Source organism: Lichenostomus cassidix, unplaced genomic scaffold (assembly GCF_008360975.1).
Source record: "Lichenostomus cassidix isolate B80296 unplaced genomic scaffold, HeHo_3.0 HiC_scaffold_905, whole genome shotgun sequence".
Lineage (NCBI taxonomy): Eukaryota > Metazoa > Chordata > Aves > Passeriformes > Meliphagidae > Lichenostomus > Lichenostomus cassidix.
The window spans coordinates 5,262-28,292 of record NW_028147558.1 but is presented as its reverse complement, the minus strand read 5'-3'; the positions used below and the strand labels follow the sequence as shown (position 1 = coordinate 28,292).

General features: G+C 45.1%; 1 pseudogene; it reads right to left on the bottom strand.

The window, feature by feature from the left end:
• Window positions 1–21,582: 21,582 nt before the first annotated feature.
• LOC146422078 (uncharacterized) lies at window positions 21,583–22,799 on the bottom strand (annotated as a pseudogene).
• Between the last annotated feature and the right edge of the window lie 232 nt (window positions 22,800–23,031).

Here is a 23,031-nt window from a genome sequence, read left to right as displayed (position 1 = left end):
AGAGAGTTCCTTCATCCAGGAAAAGAGGTCAAATGGATTTTAATGAGAGGACAGGACAGACTGCACCCATCAGGTGCAGGATATGGACAGACAAGCATACTGACTGACCATCTGCGTACCCGTGACCGGCCCCTTTTATCCCTCTGTTTTCCCGTGCTTGTTTTTCCCCAAACCACATAGATCCCTCCCCCTGCCTTTGCTTCCTCCCCTAAGCATCCTATAATAAGTCTTGTGTGATCCTCAAATGCTCTTACCTTGCATCCCATAATGTGTCCCATATTCCCTAGGAAGTACTTCCCCATCCCCACCCCAGTCTGAGGTGATCCAGAGCCTCTCCCATTGATTCATCTTAGAATCATAAACTCATTTAGGTTGGAAAAGACCCTTAAGATCATCAAGTCCAACCATCACCATCTTGGCACCATCTTTGATGGGTATCACCCCTGGACAATGACAATGGGACTGAAGCTCTCCTGGGAAAGGAGAGGAGCTGGGGCAGGGTGTCTCTTACTCTGCCTGTGCTATCGGAGTTCCCCTGCCCGCCATTGTGCCTCTGTGCTCCCTCCTGGGTGTGTGTGGAGATGAACCTTTGATGGGCTGATGGCTCTCCCACAATAGGCCTGGGCAGATTATTCTTCAGGTTCCCCCACTTGCCATTGTTCCTCTGGAGCTGGAGACAAGCTTTTTTTATCACATAACCTAACAGTGTGCTCTTTTCTTCCAAGAATGGCTGTTACATTTATAAAAGCTGGTTTAAAATTTTCATTTAACTTTCTGAGTTGTAAAAGCTGTTTGGAGGTATGTCCAAATACATAGCCTGGGTGACTAGACCTGTGGTGCTCAAATTGATGTTGGGATCATGCTCTGTTTATATACTATAGGTGGATACTGACAACTTTTTGATTTGGTTTTCTGGTGATATTCATTATTGCAGCTCTGTTACTCTAAGGGTTCTCTGAAGCACCCTTGAAAGCAAGAGAAATATAGCTCTTGGCCAGGTAAATGCATTGGCCAAGTGCTATACTTCTGTACGAGACAGTTACTTGTTGCAACTTTTGACCGGAGGAAAGCCTTCATTGAGTATATTCAACAGGGAACTCTCCTGCTGTGTGCTCAAGGAATCAAAAATCCTGAACTCCTTAACTTCTGCAAAAGGTTAGATTGAAGTGACAACCCCAGCAAACTTCTCGCATGGCAAGAAGAGCGAGTTCTGTACATAAATCATGAGACTGAGTATAGTAGAAATTTCAAAAGCTCCACTGAACTTCACCTATGCGGACATTCAATGGGGAGTTCTAGGTTCCTTTAGTTTATTCAAAATAACATTCTTTATGATGGGTTTAATGTAGACAACTTCTACAAAGGACCCTTAACCAAAGTTTTCTTATTCAACTTGAATCTATCCTTATGTCTTTTCTGTTCAAGAACTCTATTTTAGGGAGCACAAAAAGCCTGGGCAGATTAAGATTTGCCATTACCTATTCTTCTCAAGTTTAAAACCGAACAACCCCCCCTCTACTACAATCTCTATGTAGTTTCATCTTAATTGTTAGATGCGGGTATTATAGTAGAGAGTGCATGTGTGTGCATGTGTGTGCATGTGTGTGCATGTGTGTGCATGTGTGGCGGCGGGATTCAGAAGATCAAAGGATCTTGTCTGGGATCCTGCTCCACTATTTGAACACCCTCATGGTTAATAAAAACAAACAAGCAAACTCCTAATAACTAAACAGAATTTCCCATGTTCCAACATGTGTCCTTTACCTCTCATCCTATTACTGTGCACCTCTGAGAAGAGTCTGGCTCCGTTTTCTCTGTATCCTCTGGTCAGGTAGTTGCAGACAGAAATAATGTCTCCTGGCACCTTCTCTTCTGAAGGCTGAACAAACCCAGCTCTCAGCCTCTCTTTGCATGTCATGTGCTCAAGGCCCCTGACCATCTTGGTGACCCTCTGCTGGGCTTGCCCTTGATAATTTGAAACATTATTGACAGGCTGAGAAAGTTGGGGCTGTTCAACCTGGAGAAGAGAAGGTTGCGTGGAGACCTCATAGCAACCTTCAACCTTCCAGCATCTGAAGGGCACCTACAAGGAAGCCGGAAAGGGAATCTTCATCAGGAACTGTAGTGATAGAACAAGGGGGAATGGTGAGGTAACGACGAGAGGAAACTCACAGCAGTCTCAATGTGAGATATAAAGCAAGCTTCATTTATTTTAACGCGTGTGCTCTTTATATACTGTTACAGTGCTTATATTTATTAATCACTAATCTACTCAATTGCAGCAGTTACAGCTTACATTTCTTTCACATTCCATTCCCACATCTACAAGGTTTTCTCCCTCATTCTCTGTTAATCATAAGTTTCCTCCCATACATTCTTCACACAGCTGCATCTCTTTGATATTTTCTCACGAAGCGTTCCCAGGGAAGCGAACTGCTGCGGCCTGTACATGGCCTGAGTGCTACTTAGCCTAACAATGATCTTGCTCGCACAAACTTTCTAATAATTCATGTCCGTGATCTTGAAGCGATTGTGTAACAGAATGGCTTCAAACCGAAAGAGTAGATTTAGATTAGATGTTAGGGAGAAATTCTTTACTGTGAAGCTGGTGAGGCACTGGAACAGGTTGCCCAGAGAAGTTGTGGATGCCCCATCCCTGGCAATGTTCGAGGCCAGGTTGGATGGGGCTCGGAGCAACCTGGTCTAGTGGAAGGTGTCCCTGCCCATGGCAGGGAGTTTGGAACTAGATCATCTTTAAGGTCCCTTCCAACCCAAACCATTCTATGATTCTATGATTTTACTGTCACATTACCTCTGCTTTCCTTTGAAACATTTAGAGGAGCTATACCCTTATTTTCACTGCAACAGAAGCTTATATCAGTCTTCATAAGAAACAAGACAATAACAATACCAAAACTTAAAGATGTAGCAGTATGCAGTTCAGTATAATATTCAGTTACCATGGAAGTTTGCTTAAGTGAGTCATGCAAAAATGCTTCCAAGATTTCAGCCCAAACCACTACTGCAAACTCACTAGTAAGAATACAGAACTAATTATCACCAAATAAATTAACCAGCATACATTCAGAAGCGAAAGAAAGATATTACGTGCAAGTATACAGCATAGACATTTTCAGGAAGTGACCAAGTAGACTCCATCTTATTTCTTCAGAAAGAGAACCTTGAAATGAGAAGGGCCTGAGCAAAGACATATTACTAGCATGCAAAGAGCCATACAATAAAGAAATTAAAGAAACATCAATTAACTCTAAAATGTCAGATTAGAAAACAAAACTAAGACAGACAAGCAACATATAAGGCCACATGTTGTAAAGATTATACTAGACTGCCATCTAATCTGAGGAAGGCCTTCCTTGCACAAAAGAAAAAATAAGGTGCAATCGGGAATAAAAATATATATATAGTCCATTTCCACCACACAACAGAGTGCAGTACAGACACCCCAAGTTAGTGCTGGAACTAGAATAATATAGTTGTATTAGTGCAATGTCGTTTCTGGAAGAGTTAAGTAGCTCTGGCAGCAATGCTAATTACCCAATGAACAATGCTACTGTAGTCCAGCTATACTTCTCCCAGAACCATGGTATCAGCTAATTCCTGATACCATGCCATTGCAATTATTTTTTGGTATATATATATATATATATATATGTATATATATATATATCAGTGGGAGCTAGTTCATTTGGAAAGTGCTACAGAGCAAAATACTTTGGAAGACTACTAAATATAGAGATCAGTGTCAAATTTCAGCTAACATTTTTAATTTTATTATTATTTCTTCTTTTTAGAAATACTTTGAAGTACTTACTCTCTTCCCAAGTTGCTCGATTACTACTGTCTGGGTTGGACAGAAATGAAAATATTCAAATCATGCAAGAAAAGGCAAATAGTTTAACACCCTTAGTTTTTGCTAAGGGAAAAATAGTTGATAAAAATATTTCATAGAATCATAGAATGGCTTGGGTTGAAATGGGCCGTAAAGATCCTCTGGTTCCAACCCTTCTGCCATGTACAGGGACACCTTCCACTAGACCAGGTTGCTCAGAGCTCCATCCAGCCTGGCCTTGAACACTGCCAGGGATGGGGCATCCACAGCTTCTCTGGGCAACCTGTTCCAGTACTTCACCAGCCTCACAGTAAAGAATTTCTTCCTAATATCTAATCTAAACCTACTCTCTTTCAGTTTGAAGCCATTCCCCCTTGTCCTGTCACTACATGCCCTTGTAAAAAGTCCCTCTCCAGCTTTCTTGTAGACTCCCTTCAGGTACTGGAAGGCCGCAATTAGGTCACTCCGAAGCATTCTCTCTTCCAGGCATTTGTGCTAATATGCCTTAATTCACTGGAATTGGCAAGTGACAAGCAATATTTCAAAGCACCTAAGACTTAATCGATGATTGTGTAGACTAGGATATTTTTTTGTGCAATATTTTTTATGCAAGTTATTGGACTGATATATGACCACCTAATGGAGATATAGAAGGTACTGCTGTTTCATTCAGCAATCATGATGATACATATACCATCGCAACTATCAGAAAAATGTCTTCATTGCCATAGTACGTGTCAAAGCTGCTGATATCGTGTATTTTGTCAGGTAGTAAACTTGGTGTCAAAGCACACCTCATAGCGTATCCCTGGAGGAGCAATTCAGTATCAAAGACCAAAAGAGCCAGATAACTAGCTCCCTAATAGACTAAAACAACAGCAAAGTTGGTCATACTAAACTTATCTGCTACAGGGGAGCACCTATTTAACCACTAAGCAATTTTGCAGGGCACAGCTAAGAGACTTGGCAGCTGTCAAGGCAGGGGGCACAAAGGAGGCCCAGAAAGTGCTCCAGAGAGAGTATAGGGTCTGCTTAAAGCTCTGTGACAATGGCAGTGACATGCCACAGAACTCAGTCCCCAGCACTGGGTGGAGCAAGTAGTCCTGGTATGGCAGAGCTTGACTCAGACACAGAGCCCTGGAGGGAGGATGCATCTGCCCAGGTCTGGGGCTGGAGGAAGTGCCTGGGGCCTTTCCCTGGGAGTGGGGGTGATGGTGGCATCATCTGTGAGAGACATGCTCTGGTCGAGGCACTGAGTCAGCAGATAAAGGAGCTATGGGAGGAGGGGTGCAGGCTGTGTGGCATTGAGGAGGATGAGCAGGAGATGGACAGGGTCTTCACAGAGACTCTATAGAGGTAAGAGCCTGAGCCGCATGATGCAAGGAAGGAGGGATGGCTAGCGTTTACACTTGAACGAGAGCAGGATGGACATACCCAGGTGTGTGTGGGGGGGTGTGTGGGTGTAAGGAATGTAGGGGTGTGGAGCTTGAAGCTTGTGACTTCTGGCAGCAGAAGAAAGGCTCCTTCCCTACCTGCAGATCTGAATTTACAGAACCGGTAGAGTACCTTGGTAGTCAAAGAGGAGAAACCAGCTCTGAGGGAGGCTTCAGAGCCAGCTGGGCCCAAACTATTGTGGTAGGTTGACCTTGGCTGGCTGCCAGATGCCCACTCAGCTGCTCTCTCACTCCCCCTCCTCAGCAGGACAGGGGGAGAAAATAAGATGAAAAAGCTCGTGGGTCGAGATAAAGATAGGGAGATCACTTACCAATTACCGTCACGGGCAAAACAGACTCGACTTGGGAAAAAATGAAATTTAATTTTATTGTCAATTACAAGAGAGTTGGATGGTGAGAAACAAAACCAAAAATTAAAACAACATCTTTCCCCCACCCCACCCCACCCCACCCCACTCAGGCTCAACTTCACTCCTTCATTCCTGACTCCTTTACATCCACCTCCCCACCCCCCTGAGCAGTGCAGGGATATGGGGATTTGGGGGTTGCAGTCAGTTAATAACACTTTGCCACTCCTTCCTTCTCACACTTTTCCCCTGCTCCAGCACAGGGTACCACCCACAGGCTGCATGAAAATACCTGCTCCACTGTGGTCTTTTCCATGGGCCACAGTGGAATATCTGCTCCAGCACCTGGAGCACCTCCTCCCCCTCCTTCTCTGCCCTCAGTGTTCACAGGGATGTTTCTCACACTTTTTTCCCTCTCTTCTCTGCCATGCATCGTTTTGCCCTTTCTTAAGTATGCTTTCATAGAGGCGCCACCAGCTCTGGCCTGCAGTGGGTTTGTTGTGGAGCTGGCTGGAACCAACTGTGTCTGGCACAGGGTAGCCCCTGGTTGTTGGGGAAGATGAAATAGGATGGTTCCTGAAAGTAATCCCCCTTCTTGATAGAACAATGCCCTCTGCCCAGGCAAGTCCAAAGGTCAGAAGCAGACCCTGGCTGCCTGGTGGAGATCCCAAAAAGCAGTTTTTTTAAGGTTTGAAACATGACCCCGTATGGTAATGTGATGATTCTTATAGGTTGTATGTAAATGCTGTAGGGTTTGTAGCTTGTCTTTGATTGGTTAAAGGGAATTAGAATATTCAACAGAGAAGATGATTTATTGCATTGTAAACAGCAAATTGCTCTCTTTTACTCTCTTCTTTCTGCTCTCTCTCTCTTTCTCTCTCTCTCTTTTCTCTGGCCTGCTTTGGGCTGCGTCTTGCAGCCTAGCAGGCCTCTCACGCCCACGCTCTTTTGCAATAAACTCACATGCTCTAAAACCCATCTTTAGAGATCTCTCATTCCTATTTTACCCTCATAACTAAACCCCACGGAGTAATTTCCTTACACCTGGTCTCTTCTCACAGAAGCCACCCCTGCAGCCCCACTCCTGGCTACCAAAACCTTGCCCTGGTACACCCAATAGAACTGTGCATTAGCACCAAGAGGGAACATCGGATGACTGCAGTTGGAGTCTCCCTTTTGCAGGGGACCCATCTGCTGACCAGACATAGGATCATAGAATAATTCAGGTTGGAAGGGACCTCAGAAGGGTCCTAGTCCAACATCCTGCTCAAAGCAGGGTCAAGGCTGCATTCAGGCCAGGTTGCTCAGGGCTTTATCCAGTCAGATCTTGAAAACATCCAAAACCAGAGATTGCATAACCCCTCTGGGCAACCTGCTCTACTGCTTGATTGGCTTCATTGTGAAAAAGGTTTTTCCTCATATCCAGTCAGAGCCTCTCTTATTTCAGCTTATTCCCATTGCCTCTCATCCTCCCATCATGCACCACTATGAAGAGCCTGGTTCTGTCTTCTTGTAGGAAAGAATCTATCACAGGAGGTTTGTTGCTTGCTGGAGGCCCAGATACAGGATACTACTTAGAGGCTGCCAAGGCTCATCCAGTCCTTTGACCTGTCACCCCTTACTGCTCATTTGTGTGGATGCTGTTAACACTGCACAAAAAGAGACTGACCTAGACCAAATCACAAGTGACAACAGAGGTCTGGGAACAAGGGTGAAGTACGTGGGAGCCCAGATGTTCTTCTCAATACTGCAGGTGAAGGGAAAAGGCTCCAGTAGGAGCAGATGCATCCTATAGGTCAACACCTGGCTGCACGGCTAGTGTCCATGGGATCCTAATTGATTGATGAGGACTGCTGAGAAGGAACAAGAACCACCTGACAAAGTGGGGCATCTTTGCCAACTTGGGGAGAAGGACTTTGAACTAGGTCTGACAGGTCATGATGACCAAAGTCTGAAGAGAAATAAAGGAACAGAGGCATGGAGAAAGCACCCAGGGGACAGGTAGGCCCTCACTTTGCCTGTGAAAGCAGCACAAGTGGGAACCCATCTCAAATGCCTACACATAAAAGTATGCAGCGTGGAGGGAGGACACACACGACAAAACCAAGCAAAGTCAATATTCTGGGCACAGTAGCAGGGTTCTGTTCTCATGGAAATTACAGAGAAGTGGGGAATAGGTCACATAAATGAAGTGCAGCCATGGATGGATGAAGCTCTTCGGAAAGGACAGGCTGAACAATAGGCAGGGAGAGGTTGTGCTCTGTGCAAAGGAGTAGCTCAAACACACACAGCTTTGCCTTGGAGCAGGGGAGGAGCCAGTCAAGAGAATGGAAGTACAAGTCAGAGATTAGACCAACACAGGTGATGCCCGGGTGTACTAGTTTGGACTGGGATAGAGTTAAATTTCTTCATACTAGCCTGTACGAGGCTATGTTTTGGGTTTGTGCTGAAAACAGTGTTGATAACACAGGGGTGTTTTAGTTATTGCTGAGCAGGGCTTACACAGCATCAAGGCCTTTTCCGCTTCTCATGCTGCCCCGCCAATGAGTAGGCTGGGAGTGGACAAGAAGTTGGGAGGGGACACAGCTGGGACAGCTGACCCCAACTGACCAAAGGGATATTCCAGACCATATGATGTCATGCTCACCAATAAAACCTGGGGGGAGAAGGAAGAATGGGGGGACATTTGGAGTTATGGGGTATATCTTCCCAAGTAACTGTTATGCATGATGGAGCCCTGCTTTCCTGGAAATGGCTGAACACCTGCCTGCCCACGTGGAGTAGTGAGTGAATTCCTTATTTTGCTTTTTGCTTGCGTGCGCAGTTTTTGCTTTCCCTCTTAAACTGTCTTTATCTCAACTCACGAGTTTTCTCACTTTTACCCTTCCGATTCTCCCCCCATCCCACTGGGTGGGGAGCAAGCGAGCAGCTCTGTGGTGCTTAGTTGCTGGCCAAGGTTAAACCATGACACTGGAGAGATGTTGGCTGTAGACCACCTGATCAAGAGGAAGTAGAGGAAGCCTTCTTTACACAACTGGAAAAAGTCCACACGATCCCAGGCCCTGGGTATTCACAAAGGACTTTGACCACACCAGTATCTGATGGAGAGGCAACATGAAAGGACAAAAAACAATCCTGGAAGTTTTTTGAGTGTGTTGAATACAAACTCTTGATGGAGATAATGAGCCAACTAGGGGAAAATGTTGGACCTGTGTAGTAGTTTTGATTGGCCCAAAACATCAGTAAAGTATTTTTAACATTTAAGAGAAATTTAGACCCCTCAGAAGCTGTTGTAGTAAGCCTGGGGAGGTGTCTGAGGAGTGAGGAGTAGCACAAAGATGGCTCCTGTGTGTCCTGAGTGCAAGTTCTGGAAGTTTTTACATCAAATGCAGCAGAGCCAATCTCTGATGGCTCTGAAGGTGATGGACATGCTACCGGCCAAGTTTGGGCCAATTGGAAGTGCTGGTTACGCCTCTGTGAAAACATATTTAAGAAGAAATCAAAACAAAGCAGGCACGCACTTCTTTCACTTTGTAGCTGGAGGAAGAAGAAGTAGAGGTAAAAATATGTGAGGGAAAACAGCATGGAGACGTCAAGGTCAGTGAAAAAGGTGGGGGAGGAAGTGCCCCAGGTGCCGGAGCTGAAAACTCTCTGCTAGCCATAGTGAAAGCTATAGGGGGAGCAGGAGGTTTCTCCTGCAGCCCATGGAGTCCACAAGGATGCAGAAATCCACCCACAGCCCATGCCAGAGGAGCAGGTGGATGCCTGGAAAGAGCTGTGATCCAGTTTGGAGTCTCGAAAGAGTTAAAACAGAGGCCTTGCAAAGGAAAGAAAGGCCTTGCTCCTGGGATGAAAGCAGCGTGGCCTTGGCTCGGGAGAGTCTTCACTTTATAGACAAGAGGACTGACAAATCAGCAGAATTCAGGCGGGATGTTGCTCGTGAGATTGGACCCACGCCAAAGAAGTTCCCAGAGGACTGTCTCTCGTGGGAAAGACCCCGTAGCTAAGTAGAGAACCCCTCTCCCTGATTGGGCTGACCAGAGAACCCCTCTCACCCTGCCCCTGTCTGTGTTGCTAGTTTGGAAAGAGGGAAGGAGGGTGAGTGCAAAGACTGCTTCTTAAGAGGGTGGGGGTGAGAGCAGAAAAACTGTCTGAAGAGAAAGAGAGAAACAAGTAGAGATAAAGAGTATTTGTAGTAGAAGAATTGTGGTGATGAATAGATTTAAGAATCTGCTCTGTAGACTGAGAAAAGACCCCACACCCTGCCTTCCTACCCGGGCTTGTTGATTATAAAGGAAGAAAGGGGGTGAATACTATAAGTTTGTAAGAGGGAGGGGGGGAGTGAACAAAAACTGTATGGAAAGTTTATTTTTGCCTTGCATTTATCCTCCAACTCTGTTAAGTAATTAAATCACTTTCTGCAACTGAAAGATGGAGCCTGTTTGCCCTTTTTCTTTTTCTGTGCGTCCTCCTACCAACCAGTGTCCTATCTCATTTAACTCATGAAATTAGTGTGTATTTTTATAGTTTTTTTTCTGTAGCAAGAGAGAGTCGAGGTGCCTAGCGTTTAGTCAGGGCCAAACCTTGACAACCTGTCACCCACAAACAAAGAACAGGTTGGGGACATAAAAGTCAATGGCACCCATGGCAACAGCCATGATGAGGATGAAGCTGAAGATCCTGAAAGAAGTGAGTGAGCGAGACACATCACAAAATTACATCTCTGGACTTCAGGAGAGCAGATTTTGGCTTGTTAAAGGACTTGCTTGGCAGGATACTATGAGAGACTGTACTAAAGGGCAAAGAGCTCAGGAGGGCTGGTTGATCCTCAAAAATACAACTTCCTCAAAGCACAAGAATAATCCACTCAGACATGCAGGAAGCCGAGCAAGCATGGCAGAAGGCTGGCATAGATGAACAGGGGATTCCTGACTAAGCTCAAAGACAAAAAGGAAGTACGCAGAAGGTGGGAGCAGGGAATGGCTCCCCAGGAGGAATATGGAGATGTATGCAAGGGTTGAGTTTAGCCGAAGCTTGGCTGCAGTTGAAACTAGCAAGAAATGTGAATGGCAACAAGAAGGGCTATTATAAGTACAGCATCAGCAAAAGAAAGGCTAAGGAAAACATGTGCCCACTACTCACTGGAGCATGAAATCTAATAGCTAAGGACATCAAAAAGACTAAGGAACTCGGTGCCTTCCTTGTCTCAGTTTTTTACAGGTAAGGTTGGCCCTCAGGTCTCCCAGATTCCTGAACCTAGTGGCAGACTCTGGGGCAAGGAAGTATTACTCACTGTAGAGGAAGACTGAGTTAGGGAGTGCTTCAGCCAACTGGACATACACAAGTCCATGGAACCAGACGAGATGACCCTGAAGGTTCCTGATGACTGGAAAGAGGCAAACATCACACCTATCTTCAAGAAGGAGAATCCAAGGAGATAAAGTCTGGTAAAACTCACCTCAGTGAAGCAGAGCTGCTTCCTATGCAGTCAGCCTCCAGCCTGTACTGTTGCACAGGGTTAGTCCAGCCCAGGTGCAGGATTTGGCATTTGTTTTTGTTGAACTTCATGAGGTTCCTGTCATCCCGTTTTTCCAGACTGTCCAGATTCCCTCTGAAAGTCAGCCCTGCCCTCCAGCATGTGGACTGCTCCCCCGCCAATTTTGGTGTCATCTGCAGATTTCCCAAGAGTATACTTTGTCTCCTCATCCAGGTTGTTAATGAAGACATTAAACAGTATTGGTTCTAGTACTGATCCCTGAGGGACCCCACTAGTTACTGGGCCCCAGCTGGACTTTGCACCACCGATCACAACTCCGAGCCCATGCATGCCATCTGATCCCATGAGCTTGTGTATGTCCAAGTGGGTTAAGTTGTTCCTAGCTCTTTCTTCCTCTACCGTGCCTACTGCTTCACTCCCCCAGACTCTGCTAGGATGCTCAGGGACCTGGGAAGCCTGAGGGAAGACCTTACCAGTGAAAACTGAGGCAAAAAAAGGCACCGAGTACCTCAGCCTTTTCCCTATTGCTTGTCACAAGGTTCCCTGCCCCATTGAACAATGAGCTCACGCTCACCTTAGTCTTCATTTTGCTACTCATGTACTTAGAAAACCTTTCTTGTTGCACTTCACCTCACTTGCTGGGTTAAACTCCAGCTGAGCTTTGGCTTTCCTGACTGCATTTCTACTTGCGCACGCAGTGTCTTTATATTCTTCCCAAGTTGCATGCCCCTGCTTCTACATCCTGTGTACTGGTTTTTTTTGTTGTTGTTGTTGTTGTTTTTTGGGGTTTTTTTTGTGTCTGAGCGCAGTCAGGAGTTTCTTGTTCATCCATGCTGGATTTCTGCCACACTTGCTTGACTTCCTGTACATTGCAAATGGACCGTTCTTGTGCTCTGAGGAGTTTGTCCTTGAAGATCAACCTGCTCTCCCAGGCACCCTTGCCCTCCAGGGCAATTTCCCGTGGGATCCTGTGGAAAGCTGGCTTCTAGAGAAGGGACACGCAGATGTAGATAGATTCCTTCTTAACAAGCCGCTTCTTAACAATAGCCATATTCAGCCAACTATTAATTAGATACCTTCGTCCAATCAGCGATCTAAGGTCACCATGACTTTCTACAACATGGAGGTTGTAGGAGCCGTCGAGAATGCGTTAATTGGTAGCAAGAATGCTGAAATCAGGCATTATAGATAAACATAGATACATGTTAAGGCAAGTAGCCAAACTTAGGGCGTGGAAGTATATAACCAATAGTATTGTATGATTACAGAATATGCATGATCTAGTTAACTACATTATAAAACTGTAAACTGTAAATCAATAAACTGAAGCTTGTAGTAAATCCATATTGGATTGTCAAGCCTCCGTGTCTCGGCAAATGGTGACCCCCGACGTGATACGCACAAGGGTCCTGCTCCCCGTCTGGCTGGACCTTTGGGGAACAGCGCGACTACGGCCGAGAATCCAGGCACCTGGCTCCGATCACCCCGGAGGGTCGAAGCAGTGGGGCGCACTGATAAGACGACCGTTATCAGAACGGGATCTGGACACTGCCGGACTTGTGAGGTGAAAATCTCGCACCAGAGAGGAGAAGCAGCCGGTAACCTCGAGGGGTGAAAGTAAGTGCGCAGTTCCGTAAATCGGGATGGAGAGGCAAGCTGCTCTAGAGATATCATTATGCTTTTTAGAAAAGCATGGACTTAGTAAAAGCATCCTATCACAGTTTGCTGTTTTAATCGTGGTGGGACAAGCCTATGGATTTCTTACAAATCCTATTACAGTATTCAACCTAAAAGAGTGGCTAAATTATGGAGCTGGTTTACTTCTGGAGGGTGATAAAATTGCAAAAAAGCTTGGCAAACCATGGAGTAAAGTCCTAGCTTGCTTACAACATCCTGCAGAGCTGGAACTGGCAAGGCTGGCAGCACAGAAAATTGCGGTTGCCGAGAGCGGAGAGAAACTTGAGAGTTGCCGTGCTGCTTTTAACATGCAGCTATTAACTTCAGCAGCCGTGGCGCAGCAGCCGGGGAAGCCCCCCCCGCCAGGAGGGAGGGGGAAGCGTGGCTCTCCCTCGCTGCCAGCGCCGGCGGGGGAAGGGCGCGCCGTGCCGCTGCCGGGAGCCGAGAATACAAAGTTACTCGATTGGATGAGGGACCTATTCCTGTCTCGGTGTATCGTGGAGCTTGGCAGCTTTGCAGCGAGGAACATCTTAGCTGCTTTGTGTGAGAGAGTCAGCGTTGAATTTTTGCCAGAACAACTGGGTGCGATGCTGGAGAGAGCTCAAATATCGCGGGTAAGAAGCCAAAGTAGCCAGAAATCACCCCGGTGTTATCGATGTGGCAGTAAAAAACTGTTTTTAACATGCAAAAAACTCCGTCAGCCACGGCACCCCCCCCCACCAGGGGGAGGGAGAATCGTAGCCCTCTATCGCTCCATTGCCGCACAAACAAACCGCGGAAAAAGAACAACAGTTTCTGCCAGATCAGAGCCACCACCCGCAAAGCCGAAACGCACCGTAATAGCAGAGAGAGCTCGGAGCGGCCGCGCCGCCCAGGAACAGCCCCGCCGCGCGCCATGCAAACTCTGCAACCCGAGAGCGAAACGGAAGTTACTCCAACCTCGGTTTCCTGTCAACTGAAGCAGAAGGCGGAAGTCGCAGAAGGCACCCCGATGGGCGGTGCCGCTGGCTGTCCACGCCCCTTTCACCGCCTCCTGCTCACTGGAACCATCACCAACACCGAGACTGGGACTGCCCCGCTGCGAGTGATGCAAGCAAACACTAGCTGTGCCACGAAAGATTCTTTTCAAAGCTCCAAAAATCAATTCATAACTGTATTTTAAAGTACCCTGTTAATTGGTGCAACTAAGTTATGATTTAAACTTGTTTCCAGCTTTTACTAATGAGAAACCATTGTAACAACATAATTGTCATGATGAACCTTAGTTACTAAAACCTTAAAGAAAAGCTAAAATTCCTTGCTAAAGCAATTTGAAAAGTGTTTATCCTAAGTATATTTTAACAAAGTTAATTTTTGAACTATTTCCTCAAAGCATCATTTATCATTATGTGTATAATATCTTAGCTTTTAAACCAACTCAGTGTTTTAAACAAATTCAGTAAACCCTTTTTAAAATAAAGTGAATATTAACTAAACAAAATATAAAGCTAGAGCCATTACCCTTAAATCCTTATATCAAAACATCAAATGATTTACAAAAATTATTAAATGCAATTAACTGTGTAAAACTCACCCTAAGCTTTACCCCATGTAAGTTATTTGCAGAAACATCCAAAACTACGTCACAAAGTAACTACCACACTAAATTTAAAGAAATATTTTTATTTATAAGTGTTGTTTGGGACAGTGTTTATGTGTGTGTGAGTGTGTCTGTGTGTGTGGGTGTGACAGTGCTGTGACAAACATACTATAAATGTCGTTTGGCTTCTAAAGCATTTTTAAATTTGTGGACCAGGCCTATAAGTGAAACTATACTGGATAATTTGGGCTACCTGTTGAGTGCCATTAAAATTAAGCCCAAGTAATACCTTGATAAGCTTACCTAAGACAAAAGCTAAGCAGAGTCAAGAGAATAAAAGCACCACAAATTATATTAAATTTTAAATTTTGTTAAGTTCAAACACTATTAAAGTTAAATGAATTTAGATTTTATTACAGGTATATTATGTTGTCTGTTATTTGACATTTCATTAAGCTTAAATTCAATTAACACCAAGTTCAACTGTTACTCAATATTTGTTGTTTTAAGTTCCATTAATTTTAAATCCTATTAAGTTTGAATTCAATTATAGTTAAGCCTCTTAAGTGTTGCTTAAGATAGTGTTTGTGTGTATGTGTGAATATTGCAGGCCTGCTAAAAGTGTTGTTTGCTTTTGAGTGTTTTAATGTGTAGATGAAACCTGTAACTGCTGAAAGTGTAGTTTTTGATTTTGAGAGTTTTGATGTGTGAATGAAACCTAAGAGCAAAGTTCTACTGAATAGTTAAGTTACCTGTTAAATGCCTTTGGTTAAATATAAATTCTGTTAAAATTAAGTATTATTAGATAAAAATTTTAATAAGTTTTAAATTCTGTTAGAGTTAAGTTCTTAAAGTGATATCAACTTTGAATTTCATTATAGTTAAGTTCTATTTGTTAGTTTTAAATCAAATTTATTAAGATCAAGCTTTATTCATTTTCAGTGATATTAATTTTAAGTTTTAAAATTGTTAGTTTATATTATTGTTCACAAAAGCCTTGCAGTTTCATCTTCCTTAGTTAAAGTCAGATGATAGGGTCCACTGTTTTCAAGTGTTTCACCTCACCTTATATGATTATCTACCAGGGTGGTAACATGATAAAACACTCTCCTTATTGGTATTAATCAAAGCTTGTTTATAAGATGCTCTAAGAAAACCCTCCCAGTTAAGGCCTGGGGCTCTGGCCAAGCCTTAGTCCTGACTGGTTGGGAAATATGCCACCAAACCCAGGTGTTTCTGCACCAAAAATGTGATCGAGTCACCTTGACTCGCTGATTTGGACTTGTGAAAGCTGAACCCTCTTCCAGGTAAACTTGGAATCCTTGCCCGGGAAAGGTTCTCCAAGCCCTGCCTGTGGAATGAGGTTCCCAGCAATTGCAGTCCCTGGGAGATAGCAGAGTAGTTAAACAATTGAGGATGTATTTTCTTAAATAAGCTTATTGTTTCATTCCATGTATTGTTACACCTTTGTGTCATTTTCATCTTTTTATAGAAAGAAACATGTCTTGCCAAAAACAAAACGGGGGGAGAATAACCCCTCAAGCAATTAGACAATGCAATATTTATGCTAAAATTTTATGTATAGAAAAATGTAATTTCGCTTTTTAGAACAGTTATTGTTACTGTACTGATGATTTTAGATGTGTTGTTAAGGTCATTATGTGAATTCATCAACCTTAGCTTGCCTAATCTCTGTTGTTGTAGCATAGATTCCAGTGCAGCACAAAACAAATTTGTGGGTTACTCTAGCCAACTTGACAGGGCAAAACATAATTTGTCTCTCTCTTTCGTCACCATACAATCCCTTTTCTACCCTTCAAAACAGAGCTGCAATAGATTTTCTCTTATTAGCTCAAAGCATGGCTGTGATGAATTTAAAGGCATGTATTGCTTTAACCTCAGCAATCATGGTGAGTCCATACATAAACAGCTGCAATAGCTTAAAAACCATATTACAAAGATAACTGTGCAAGACAACAATGGCCTATTTGGGATTTCTTGAGGTAATTAAAGTATAACAAGATGCCTTCGCTATATCATGCAAATAGGATTAGTGGCTCTACTTATTTTTGTTGGCATAGCTGTTATTCTACCTTGTGCTTTGCAATGTTTGAAAAAATCATTATCACAGACAGTGAATCAGCTTTGGCTTGCACAAACGCATAAAGAAAACAGGGGAATTGTGGAAAGCTGGCTTCTAGAGAAGGGACAGCAAGGTCTTGACCTACTAGATGAGTCCACTTCTATCTGAGCCTTTCCTCCTCACTGTCAGTATTGAGAATACCACCTGGGTTCCCATGCCCTTCACCCTCACCCCCAGAGTTCTGTAGTTACTTGTGAAATACTCCAGGTTACCCCTGGCAGTAACACTGGTGCCCACATGGAAGTGCAGGAAGGGGTAATAGTCTGAGAGTCAGACAAGCCTTGGCAGTCCTTCTGCAACATCATGGATCCTGGCAAGCAAAAAATCCTCCAGAGACATCAGCTTGGGTCAGCAGATAGGTGTCTCTGTCCCCCACAGGAAGAGGTCTCTAATCACTGTCACTTTCCTTTTTCCCTTTGTGCAGACACAAGGCTTGGGCTCAGTTGGCTCCGATGCCATACCCTGAAGGGTCTTGTTTGTCCTCATCGGTGCCCAGGACACTATACCCAGGGCAGTTGCAGGTCTGCAGGTGGAGCAGGAGCCTTTCTTCCATTTGTCCAGAAGTCACAAGCTTCCAGCCTTCTCCATCTTGACAGCCACCCTCAGCTCCCTGTTTGACCATGGTCTTTAGCTGTCCTTCCTTCCTTGCAGTGTGTGACTCAGGCCGTTGTCTCTGCAGAGTTTCTGCAAAGACCCTGTCAATCTGCTCATAGTCCTCCCTGATGATTTGCAGCCTGCTCACTTCTTCCTGCATCTCCTTCATCCTGGTGACTCAACACCTTGACCAGAGCACATCTCTCACAGGAGATGCCACCCCTGCCCACAGTCCCACGGAGAGGCCTCAGGCACTCTCTGCGGCCCAAGACCTGGGAAATGCCATCCTCCCACCCTACCCCAACTGTTTGGATCATGGTCTCCAGTGTGCCAAGGGCATTATCACCAGTCAGTGCTGGGGAGTGTGCCCTGCTTCATGTTGAGACCATCGCTGTACAATCTCCAAGCAGCCTCACGCAGTCCTCAGCATAAGTGCCTGTCCTCTCTGTACCACAGTCGTGCTAATAACTGCTGCAACAACTACCACGTCGCTATCTGCTGCTCTCTGTGAGGCGGATTCTCCCTAATCAGGAGTCAGCCTTTCTGTGTGCAACCTGCTGTGCAAACTGAGAGCAGCCCCTGCAGTGTTCCGGGTGCCCTGAACCACAAACTGCCCCTGCTAGTGGCTGCATCTCTGTTTGCAGTGCTCTGGGCTGCTGCGCTCCCTAAGGAGCAACTAAATAACAAAATCATTGCATGCTTTGTAGAGGCTAGGAATTTCTATGTGTTTGGAAGATGTCATCTTTTTCTTGTACTTGTAGATGCGCAGTATACTGAAAGAGTGATGACAGATGCACCAAGTATGGCTGTTTATTGGTGGTGCATCAATCAAAAGATGTTAATGAGGCCCTAGGTTTTAGAAGTATGCTAAACAGGAAGAAAAAATGGAAGTGAATTTTACTAAGGGAACCTGACTGTTTTCTACATTACTGGAGTTAGAAGAGCTAGTGGAATGAAAAAAATCTGTTATTCCTGCTCTAAAGCAAGTTATTCTTGCTTCAGTACATATTCTAATATCCCTTTAGAGAGTCATTAATGACATATGAAGTAAAGCTTGACTAGTTATTTGCCTGTCAACTTCACAAATGTAAATTATGTACTGATGACAAATGTTCTTAAAAATATTATTTACGATTGTTTACCAAATGTATATATTTTAGATTAATGCATTGCCTAGCCACCCCCATTTAGGGGAGTTGTCTTGAGCAAAGCTTTTCTCAATCTGCTATATAAACTGTTGTTGGATTGAATGTCCTATCAAGCTTATTGGGGGACTTGCTCTTCACCCATTTCCTGAAGCTTCATTTCAGAGACAAATTGCAGTACTTATTTTGATGAAAATTGCCTTTTTTTTTTAGGTTGAATACTTAATTTGTCCAAGGGATTATCTGTGACTCATTTCAGTAATGCTTTCATGATTTCTGATGATGTAGGAGCTGACTACTGGGAAGAAGAACTTTTTTAATAAGTAATACTGTGTTCAGTAAGGATTTAAAGTGTCTATTGTATTAATTTCCTTTGAATGTGCACAGATTGTCCTTGTCTGTTCATTTATAGACCTGGGGTTATATCCTGAATTTTCTATAGCTGACATTTCTTTAGTACAACTTGGAAAGTTGGAACAGGCCAGAAAGTGTTATCTTAATTGCAGAGGGAAGGGTATGCTGGAGAAAGTGGTACTATGTTGTGGATATAGCTGTTTCCTTGCAGTAGCTGGCTATGAGAATGTAGCCTTACTGGTTATGAGCCCCTTGTAACATTAACTTTAGCGTAGTGTGTGTACTTCAGGAAACCACACCTTCTTGTAGCTTTTCTCTCCTATAACAAAATAGAGCCCTTCAAGTACTGATTGTTTTCCAACTTGTGTTATTCTTTAAATCTTAATGAAGCTGTGTTTGGGCAGGACCAGGTCAGTTATGAGACCTTCTGGTGTTAACCAGCCAAGTGGCTTCTGCAAATTTTACATCCCAGTGTTTCTATTTCCCAGCGCCCAGTGCCCTCAACATCTTTCTGGAGGTTTGTGGGTGATAGGGGATGTGATATGCTCTTGGCCCAGGAGTCTATGAAGTTGTTTCAGAAATGAGTCCCATTGTCTGACTCGATTCTTTCTGGGGTGTCCTGTTGCCACAGAACTGGCCTTTCATGACCCAGGATGGTGTTTCAAGTGGTGACAGGGTTTACAGGGTATGTTTCTAGCTACCCAGTAAGTTGATTCCATGCAGCACTTGCCTTGACAAGTTTGTGGCAATATAGTCAATATACCAGGCCTCGCCATATCAATATCCCAGCCACCACCCACTATTCCAGGGACACTTTAGTTGTGTGGCTCGCTTCATTGCAGTGCATTTTGCATTCATGGGTGACCTGTGTGATGGCCTCAATAGTCAGCTCCACCCCTCGATCACAAGCTCATCTGTACGTTGCATCTCTCCCTAGATGCCCTGATGTGTCATGGGGCCTCCAAGCTATGAATCGATCACCCTTACTTTCCCAGTCCAGGTCCACCTGAGCCACTCCAATTCTGTTAGCCTGGTCTACCTGCTTGTTGTTTTGATGTTCTTCAGGGACATGGTTCTTGGGCGTGTGAGCAACTACGTGATGTGCCTTTACAGCAAGTTTTTCTACCCGGGCAGCAATGTCTTGACACAATACAGCAGCCCAGATGGGTTTACCTCCACACGGCCAGTTGATCTGTTTCCATTGCTGTAGCCACTCCCACCGGGCATTTGCCACCATCCATGAGTCTGCATACAGTACTGGCCACTGTTCTCATTCAGCAATCTGTTCTCTTTCAGCAATCTGTAGGGCCAGCTGGATGGCTTTCACTTCTGCAAACTGACTAAATTTGCCTTCTCCTTTGGAGGCTTCAACAACTTGATGTGTCATTGCTTTCCACTTCCAATGGTTTCCTACGACACAACAGGATCTGTCGGAAAACAGAGCATATTGCCTTTCACCTTCTGATAGCTCATTATATGTTGGCGCCTCTTGGGCACAAGCCACCTCATCAGGTGATGCTCCAAAATCTCTGCCTTCTGGCCAGTCCACAATCCCTTCCAGGGTTCCTGGGTGGTTGGGATTCCCCATTTGAGCCCATTGCATGATTAATGCTCCCCACTTACTCCATGTAGCATCAGTTGCGTGATGTGTAGAGCAGGCGTTTCCTTTGAACATCCAATGTAGCACAGGCAATCACAGTGCCAAGAGGAGCTGTGCTTCTGTACCAACAACTTTTGAACTGAATCTTATTGATCACACCTCTTGGGTCTGTGAAAACTTACGTCTTGCCATTTTATTCTCCAAAACTGGATGTCTTGTGCAGGTCCCTTGACCTTGCTTTGTCTTATGGCAAAACCAGCTTTTGGAAGAATCTGGATTATTCTTTTCCCTTTCTCAAACACTTCCTTTGCTGTGTTGCCCCACACAGTGATGTCATCAATGTATTGCAGGTACTCAGGAGCTTCACCCTGTTCTGGTGCAGTCTGGATCAGTCTGCGACAAATGGTAGGGCTGTGCTTCCACCCCCGGGGCACTTGATTCCAGGTGTACTGGACACTCCTCCATGTGAAAGCAAACTGTGGCCTGCATTCTGCTGCCAAAGGGATCAAGAAAAACACATTGACAATGTCAGTTGTGGCATACCACTTGGCTGCCTTCAACTCCAGTTCATATAAGAGTTCTAGCATGTCCCTCAATGGCAGCATGACTTTGTTCAGGTCACAATAGTCCACTGTTAACCTGCACCCTCTGTCAGAGTTTTGCACTGGCCGTTTGGGACTACCAAAAGGCAAGCAAATCTTTCTGATCACCCATTTGCTCTCCAGTTGACAAATCAACTCATGGATGGGAAACAGGGAGTCTCGGATGATGCAATATTGCTGCCGGTGCACTGTCATAGTAGCAATTGGCATCTGCTGTTCTTTGACTGACAGCAACCCCACAAGAGAGGGATCCTCTGAACGTCTGGGCAAGGTAGACAGTTGTTTAGTCTTCTCTGTATCCAAAGCAGCTACAACAAAGGCCCACTGGTATCCTTTTGTGTCCTTGTAGTACCCTCTCCTAAGGTAGTTTATGCCAAGGATGCACAGAGCCCCCGGGCCAGTCACAATGGGGTACTTTCACCACTTGTTCCGTTAGGCTCGCCTCAGCCTCCAACATAGATGACAATTGGGACCCCCCCGCCAGTCCAGAAATCCAGATGTGTTCCACCCCCTTGTACCCCAATGACATTGGGGTACACTGTGCACTAGTGTCCACCTTATACTCCCTGGGGTCTGATGTGCCAGGCCATGGAACCCGTACGGTCCAGTACACTCAGTCATCCCTTTCCACTGCCTGGCTGAAGGCAGGGACCCTCTATTCCTCGTTGGAGTATTCACTATCCGACCCCTGTGGTGTCAGACAAGAAGCCCTTTCACCAAAATCAAGAGGAGAGGTGCACTCAGCCCTTCTTCTGCATCTGGGGGATTGCTGGTTGCCAGTTGCCTTCTACCATCTCAACAGCACCTGGAACAAAAGCCTTCTCACATGGCCTCTTCTTAGCAGCTGTCCTCCTCTGCAAGTCACATATGTGGGCTTCTAGTTTTGAGGTGGGCTCACCATCCCACTTCCTCATGTCCTCCCTCTGGTCACATAAGATGATCCTGGGGTTCCCTTTATGTCTGGCTGAGAGAGGCTGGCTCCGTGAGGCACCCCTGACAGCCAAGACGCTGGCCCACAGAGATGAGGAGGATGAGAGATTCTCTTTGGAATGCTGGAGCTGGTGGGACAATCTCTCCACAGTTGACATATTGAAGTCTGGCCAGTTCATCATTGGCAGGGTGTAGGAGTACAACACTAGTGCATTCCAGACAAACCTCCTCCACATGGCCCATGTACACTGGATGTTATTCAGATCTTTGGAGACCTGGTTGCTGTCCAGGTCACTGTAGATGACTTTCACCACCATTAATTCTCTCAAATACTAGATGTCTTCCTCAGTAATAGTCCACTTCCCTCGGTAATTTACAAGATCATCCTTGAGGGGATATCTCACCTTCACACTCAATAGGAGTCACCTCCAGACACTGAGAATTGTTGCCTCTCTTCCGATCTCTTTGTCAATTTGCCAGTCCCAAGATAAGGATACCAGCTGCTGGGCTTCCTTACCCTCTAATTCCTGACTGTTGGCCCCCAATATCCCTGCATCAGAGCAATCAGGCAATTCACTTGCCTGGCTGAAGCCTGTAATCTTTCCACAGATCTTGAAGTTCACTTACTCAGGGTTAGGGACCATGTGGTTTCTGCCTCTTGGGTGAAGTCTGCCACTTCCTCCTCCTGTTTCTTTGTCAAAGAACCAGCTTCTTGATCAGGCCCTTCCTCCTCCTCCTCCTCCTCCTCCTCCCTTACTGATCAATGGTATGGACCTGTCAACTTGCACATCCAGTGTTTCTTTTTGACTACGGGGGTGATTACTGTAGTTGGGGTTTGGGTCCTTGTCTCAGCCACTGTGTCCTCAGATGTAGAGGCCCTCCTTCCTCTGCTCCTCTAATGGTGCTGAACAGAGGCTCAATAAGCACAGGTCATGCCCCAATACTGCTGAGTCTCATTGGGGTAGGCAAGGCACCCTTCTGTCAAGTAGCACATCAATTCAATGGGATTGCATGCCTGTCCAGGCATAAAACCCCAGGCTATCAGAGGTGATAACCACCTTAGGCATCTGCCTAAATCCTCCCACACATCCTACCGCCTCAGGGCATGTCAACCTCCATTGCAGGGGGGTTTGAACTAGATGACCTTTAAAGGTCCCTTCAAATCCAAACTATTCTATGTTTCTCTGTGGCCTCACTGACAAGTTGTTTCCTCTTATGCCAGGATGAAACCAGGTCCTACATACTCGACAAAAAGCCAA